The sequence below is a fragment of the Salvia splendens genome, chromosome 1 (assembly GCF_004379255.2).
Source record: "Salvia splendens isolate huo1 chromosome 1, SspV2, whole genome shotgun sequence".
NCBI classification, from domain to species: domain Eukaryota; kingdom Viridiplantae; phylum Streptophyta; class Magnoliopsida; order Lamiales; family Lamiaceae; genus Salvia; species Salvia splendens.
In genome coordinates, this window is record NC_056032.1 from 24,112,893 (window position 1) to 24,121,014 (window position 8,122).

The 8,122-nt window shown below is 40.3% G+C and overlaps 1 pseudogene; it reads right to left on the reverse strand.

The window, feature by feature from the left end:
- Window positions 1-267: 267 nt before the first annotated feature.
- LOC121754256 lies at window positions 268-5,488 on the reverse strand (annotated as a pseudogene).
- Window positions 5,489-8,122: the final 2,634 nt, after the last annotated feature.

Below are 8,122 nucleotides of genomic sequence, written 5' to 3' on the forward strand. Positions count from 1 at the left end.
GAGAGTTGAGCGGGGGTTGGTGAGGTGTGGCTCGAGACTGGTGGAGCGAGCCGGGGTTGTGGTTGTGGCCTTGGACGAACAAGGATGGTGGTCGGAGATGGAAGGAAGGTCGGCGTGGGGGGGGGTGGTCGAAAGGTGGATTATCGTTCAAAAGGGAGAATTGCTAGAGAGAAGGGAGAGCATCTCTCTCTAGAAGTTTTCAGTTTGATAACCCTTTTACAATTACAATGATGCGATCTTTGCAAAACCAAAACCTAAGACCATTTCCTAATTGAGACACACAATAGGGATACCTCCGCATGGGACGGTTCCTCCTGGGTCAAGGTCCTCGATGAAACCCTCCATCTCCCGGCTGGGGAGCCCACAAGAGACATTCATTGAGCTAATACCCGGCTCATTCGCATCCGAATTACCACTCCCAAACGTCACCGTAGCAACGTTCTCCTTCAAACGCCAATCATCAATGTGGTGGCCTTTGGTAACCAGATCTCCCTCGTGCACCTTGCCTTTCCTCTTCCTCGACACCACTTGGAACCCATCCTTGTCCACACTTGGTTGGTTTCGATTTGCTGCTCTTGGGGCCGACGAAACAACATCCATTGTACCTTCCTTGCGCTTCTCTTGGTTGGCACATACTTTATCCTTGTTTCTATGCACATAACTCATTGAAGTGCCGGCCCAAGTATCCACCTTTGGACGCCATTCTCGGTGATTGATCTTGGAGACATTGCTCGAGTAGTGCGTCTTTGTTGGCGTTCGGTGGTTCTTACTACCATCACGTTCCTTCCTTCCCAAAGCATGACACTTATCAATGGAGTTCCCAACATGCTTACAATTGGCACAAAACAAAGGTATACGATCCCATGCCACTTTTGATATGGATTGGGATAGGACGAAGGACCCGTTGGATATATTGATCCAAGAACCCCACGTATAAGGTTTGGCAGCGGACTCCCTTGATTGATAATCTGGTTTGATCCACTTCCAGAGCTTGGAAAACCTCGACCCGTTGGCTATATGATCAGCCAAGAACCTCGGTATGGTTGAACGCCACAAGAACTTGCTCAAAGTATCTTGATAAGTTCCAAACAAGTGAAAAACTCTACAAAGAGAATTCAACTCACAAGACAAAGTCTATTTTCGTATTTCATCAATGGTCTCCTCAAATGACATGCTTACAAGCCTATTTATAGGCTAGAATGGACTCTTGAAAGTCTCATATCATTAGTACAACTTAAGACCTTTAGAATGACTCATAATAAGTGAAAAGTAACTCCTAAACTATTGGTGTGACTTTAGGACATCTAAAGTCACTTATTTAACTCAAAAAGTAACTTAAAAATGACTCTTCATTTTGGTTGCTCCAACTTGGACGAAAATGCATCATGTATCTTCAATTTGGGCCTCCAAAATGTGATATATAGTGACTCAAAACTTCATGCATTGGGCTGCCCACTAACTTGAATAATATTCACCATTTGGCCAAATGTAGAATGGTCTTGGAATTGAGCTTTTATTTCATCAACTAAAAGCATCATGGACTCCTTTATCTTCTTAGCTCTATCTCTTGTAATTGGTCCACTTTGAATGATCAATGGATCCATCTTCTTGTCCTTGTAGATCAGCTTGGGTGTAGCTCCATCATTCCCTTCTTCTTCAAGAGGATTCGTCCTCGAATCTAATTCACCAACATAAGGAGATAAATCAGAAACATTGAAAGTAGCACTTACATTAAACTCACCAGGTAAGTCAAGTTTGTAAGCATTATCATTGACTTTTCCAATCACTTGGAATGGTCCATCTTCTCTTGGCTGCAACTTGGACTTTCTTTTCGAAGGAAATCTCTCCTTTCTCATATGCAACCAAACCCAATCTCCCGGCTCAAAGATGACTTGTTTCCGACCCTTGTTGGCTTGCTTTGCATATTGTTCTGTCCTCTTTTCAATGTTGAGTCTTACCCTTTCATGCAATCTTTTCACCATTTCGGCCTTAGCTTTTCCATCAAGACTTGCACGATCTTCAATAGGTATTGGAATCAAATCTAGTGGGCTCAATGGATTAAAACCATACACAACTTCAAATGGAGAAAAGTTAGTAGCAGAATGAACACTTCGATTATAAGCAAATTCAGCTAAAGGTAAGCATTCCTCCCAACTTTTCAAGTTCTTTTTAACTAAAGTTCGTAGTAATTGAGACAAAGTCCTATTAACTACTTCAGTTTGTCCATCAGTTTGTGGATGACAAGTAGTAGAAAACAAGAGTTTAGTTCCTAACTTATTCCACAACACTCGCCAAAAATGACTCACAAATTTAGCATCTTGATCACTCACAATTGATCTAGGAACACCATGCAAACGGACAATTTCTTTAAAGAACAAATCAGCGATATGAGATGCATCATCAGTTTTGTGACTTGGAATAAAATGTGCCATTTTTGAAAACCTATCAACAACCACAAAAACTGAATCTCTACCTCCTTTTGTTCTTGGCAAACCAACAACAAAGTCCATTGAAATATCCTCCCAAGGTGCACTAGGAATTGGTAACGGTTTGTACAAACCATGTGGGTGTGATTTAGACTTGGCTTGCATGCAAGTTATGCATCTTTTACAAATTCTTTCAACATCCACACGCATTTTAGGCCAAAAGAAATGTTCATGCAAAACATCCATTGTCTTATGGACTCCAAAATGCCCCATTAAACCACCACCATGTGCTTCACACACAAGCAATTCACGCATAGAACCTTTAGGAATGCACAGTTTATTTTCTCTAAACAAATAGCCATCATGCCTATAGAACTTGTCAAATGCAGCATGCTCACAAGCTAAATAGATAGAAGAAAAGTCCGGGTCATTCTCATACATTTCCTTAATCAACTCAAAACCAAGCAACTTAGAACTCAAATTAGTGATCAAAATGTACCTCCGAGACAATGCATCAGCCACAATGTTTTCTTTTCCCTTTTTGTATTTGATTACATAGGGAAATGATTCAATGAATTCCACCCACTTAACATGTCTCTTGCTAAGCTTACCTTGACCTTTCAAGTACTTGAGAGATTCATGATCCGTATGAATTACAAACTCTCTAGGCCACAAGTAATGCTGCCATGTTTCCAAAGCTCTAACCAACGCATATAACTCCTTGTCATACGTTGGATAGTTCAATTGAGCTCCTTTCAACTTTTCGCTAAAGTAAGCGATTGGCTTTCCATCCTGCAACAAAACAGCTCCGATGCCTACTCCAGATGCATCACATTCAAGCTCAAACATGTTATCAAAGTTAGGCAAAGAAAGAATTGGTGCAGTTGTAAGTTTTTCTTTAAGGAGATTAAAAGCATGCTCTTGTTTTTCTCCCCAATAAAAACAAACATCCTTTTTCACAATTTCATTCAAAGGTGCAGCAATTGTACTAAAATCCTTGACAAACCTCCTATAAAAACTTGCAAGACCATGAAAACTTCTAACTTGTGCTACATTTTGAGGAATTGGCCATTCTAAAATAGCTTTCACCTTCTCCTTTTCCATTTCAATCCCATTAGCACTTATAACAAAACCAAGAAAAACAACTTTATCCATGCAAAATGAACACTTCTTGAGATTAGCATACAATGATTCTTTTCTTAAGGTGTCCAAAATAGCATGCACATGGTTAAGATGTTCATCCACATTTTTGCTATAGACAAGAATATCATCAAAATAAACAACCACAAATTTTCCAATGAATTTTCTCAAAACATGGTGCATCAATCTCATGAAAGTGCTTGGTGCATTAGTTCAACCAAAAGGCATGACTAACCACTCATATAGACCAAATTTTGTTTTAAAGGCTGTTTTCCATTCATCTCCTTCTCTAATGCGAATTTGATGATAACCACTTTTCAAATCGATCTTACTAAACACAACAGATCCATGCAATGAATCAAGCATATCATCTAGCCTAGGAATCGGATAGCGATACTTTACAGTGATTTTGTTGATTGATCGACAGTCGGTGCACATCCTCCATGATCCATCTTTCTTAGAAACAACAATTACCGGCACAGCACATGGACTCATGCTCTCACGGATTTTTCCTTTCTCCAACAACTCTTGCACTTTGCCTTTGAATTTCCTTAGTCTCTTCGGGATTGGCCCTATAGGCTGGTCGGTTTGGTTAGAACTGCACCGGGAAACAAAGTCAATTGATGTTCAATACCTCTTAATGGAGGTAATCCACTTGGTTCATCCTCGGGAAAGACATCCTCGAATTCTTGTAAAAGAGACACAAAAGTACTTGACAAAGAAGTGGTTAATTCGTTAGTGGTAAACAAAGACTCTTTGTACACTAAGATGAAAACACTCTTTTCTTTAACTATTGCACTCTTTATTTCTTTTGCTCTCACATAGAAATTCTTTTTTTCTTTTCCCTCATTCTTACTTTTCTCTCGACTCTTTTCACTCGACTCTTTTTCAATGCCCTCGCTTTTTTTTCTCTCAACCTCACGAGCTCTCCTTGCTTGAGATAATTTCTGTTGATCTTCTTGAACTTGTTGAGGTGTCAAAGAGACAAGCATGATAGACTTGTTGTTGTGCTTGAAGGTGGTAGTGGTTGTGAAATCCATCATAAGGTCACTCTACGATCAAACTGCCATGGCCTCCCCAAAAAGAATGTGACTAGCATGCATTGGCACAACATCACAAAGAACATCATCTTTATAATTACCAATTGAAAACGAAATTAGAACTCGCTTAGTCACTCGAATTTCTCCACATTCATTAAGCCATTGTAGCTTGTATGGATTAGGATGTTTTTCCGTTGTTAAGCTCAACTTTTCCACCATTTCAGAACTTGCAACATTTGCACAACTACCACCATCAATAATCATTATGCAAAGTTTACCTTGGACCAAACACCTTGTGTGGAAGATGTTCTCCCTTTGTTGATCATCATTTCTGTTTTGCATGTTTAGAGCCCTTCGAACGACCAAAAGTTCTCCATGTTCTGGTCCAATCTCCTCCAATTGTTTATCCTCCTCCTCATCATCATCATCTTCACGTTCACTTTCAGATTCTATCTCTCCATTTGGCTTCAAAATCATCACCCTTTTGTTTGGACATTGAGATGCAATGTGTCCAACACCTTGACAACGAAAACATTTGATATCTCTATTTCGAGTAGAAGTAGAAGTAGAAATACCTTTACCCTTCTCAAATTCTTTGGACTTGGATGTCGACGCTTCATTTTGGGGTTTAGAACCTGGCCCAAAATTGGATTTGGATGAAGTCCACTCTTTTGTCCTTGAAGAATGAGAACTTGTTGAAAAATTCTTTTGGATTGTTCCCTTCTTCTTCAATTGTCCCTCCACCTTCATGGCCATATGAACCATGTCCTCCAACTCCACATAGTGTTGAAGCTCTACAATGTTTGCAATCTCCCTATTCAGCCCACATAAGAATCGAGCCATAGTTGCTTCTCTATCTTCTTCAACATTTGCCCTAATCATGGCAATCTCCAAATAAGATGAGATCCACCTTTCTCTCCCACTCCAAATAAGCTTCGGGGTCACTCCTTCCTTGGAATGTTGGGATCTTCAGTTTGATGCTTCTCAAATCACCATCCACTTCATTTGTACGCCCTCTTCTACCGTTTCCACGTCTCTCATTTCGATGCCTATATGAAGCATCATCTTCTCCTCCACTCTCTTCCTCCTCGTTATTATTTTCATTTGTTGCCTGAACTTTTAGCCTCTCCAACCGCCCTGAAACACTTTCCAGAATCTGTGCAAACCTTGCAAATTGTTGTTGCATGGCTTTCAACGTAGGATCAACTGGAATATGATCGTCAGTAGAATCCATCCTCACAGTTCACTCGTGTATCACACAAAAAATAAACCTCACAAAACACTCGTGTATATCACTCGTTGGCTTTTACCTCCCCTCAAATAACCTCACCTCTCAAGCCTTTTACCACTCTTTCTCTTTTGCAAAGAAAAACACAAGTATAAAACAAATCAAGAACAAACAAGAACAAATAGCAATCAACCAACTTTAGCCCTTGAATGAAGGATGAAAGGAAATGGTCGAGAAAATGATGTGAAAAAAGTATTTGGGTTTTTTTTTCTGGTTTTTTTGTTTGCTTCTTTTTGTAAAGCAAAAAAAGATAATGGATAAAAGAAGGTAAAGATGTTTACTATATGTACTTTTTTTTTGTTTTTTTTCTGGCCCCTTTTTTTTCTTTTTGCAACAACTAGATAAAATGAAGATAAAGTTGTGCTAGCCTTTCTCACTTTTTTTTCGATTTTTTTTTTTTGAAACTAAGATATGAATGTAAGGTAAGCTAAAAATAGATCAATACCAGATGGCTCGTGATACCAAATGATATGGATTGGGATAGGACGAAGGACCCGTTGGATATATTGATCCAAGAAACCACACGTATAAGGTTTGGCAGCGGACTCCCTTGATTGATAATCTGGTTTGATCCACTTCCAGAGCTTGGAAAACCTCGACCCGTTGGCTATGTAATCAGCCAAGAACCTCGGTATGGTTGAACGCCACAAGAACTTGCTCAAAGTATCTTGATAAGTTCCAAACAAGTGAAAAACTCTACAAAGAGAATTCAACTTTCATGACAAAGTCTATTTCGTATTTCATCAATGGTCTCCTCAAATGACATGCTTACAAGCCTATTTATAGGCTAGAATGGACTCTTGAAAGTCTCATATCATTAGTACAACTTAAGACCTTTAGAATGACTCATAATAAGTGAAAAGTAACCCCTATATTGGTGTGACTTTAGGACATCTAAAGTCACTTATTTAACTCAAAAAGTAACTTAAAAATGACTCTTCATTTTGGTTGCTCCAACTTGGACGAAAATGCATCATGTATCTTCAATTTGGGCCTCCAAAATGTGATATATAGTGACTCAAAACTTCATGCATTGGGCTGCCCACTAACTTGAATAATATTCACCATTTGGCCCAATGTAGATTGGTCTTGGAATTGGGCTTTTATTTCATCAACTAAAAGCATCATGGACTCCTTTATCTTCTTAGCTCTAGCTCTAGTAATTGGTCCACTTTGAATGATCAATGAATCCGTCTTCTTGTCCTTGTAGATCAGCTTGGGTGTAGCTCCATCAACTTTGTGCCTTGATTCTTTACCTAAGATATTGAGAATAATCTCTTCCATAGGGGGCATAGAGATGTCAATCTCAACGCATATCCTTGCAAAGGAGAGTCGGGATTGGTTAATTGTGGCATGATCGGCTTGTAATGGCTTGCCTAGGAGCTTGCCGATCACCATGAGGGTCGATTCCTCAAAGAGATGCGCCGGGATTCCCATGATGTTACACCATACGGCAACAATCGGTGACTCGAAAAAAGTTTCAAAGTCTGGCGCCCACTTGAACACCCTCATCGGATGTATATCAATAAGCCAATTCGGATTCCCATTGGGGCCATTAGCACCTTAGTATAATCAGCCACTTCTTGGAATTATATTAAAATGTGCTTAGCATTCAAGTGTTTCCATGTGAAAGCACCAACTAGCCCCATACCCCCAAAGCTTTTTTGAATTTGAAACGTAGATGGGAGCGAGTGGGAGAACTTCCCGACTAAGGCTAATCCTAGTTTCTCCGATAGATAATTCGTTTCTAATCGGTAAATGAAAGAGATGGGGTACCTTCGTGACAGCCGGCCCGTTCCCATGGGCTTGGCCTTGTCGGCACCAAGTGTGATTGGCTTGGCCTTTTGGCTATTGTAACAAGGTTGAAGCTCCCTCCACATTCCCCCATCCCTCCATGGGAGAATAATTGTTTTGCCTTCTTCCAATCAACCGCCGGCCGGACCAGGTTTTCCAGCGAGGGATATCCGGCGGTGGTGCGTCGGAGCCGTGGTCATCCTTGCCTCCATCCTTGCCGATATGAGGATGCATAGTACATGGTGGTGATTTTGAATTCAAAATGGCATTTTCCACAAATGCACCAACATTATCTTGCCCATGAAAAGTGGCCTTTGTCTTTCCTCCTTTTGTGAGTCACATGCACCCACCAACTCACATGCCACCCCATCATCCTTCACGTGGGGGCATGGTACTTGCAATGGTCAGCCGGTTGACCATCTCTTTCTCCATGC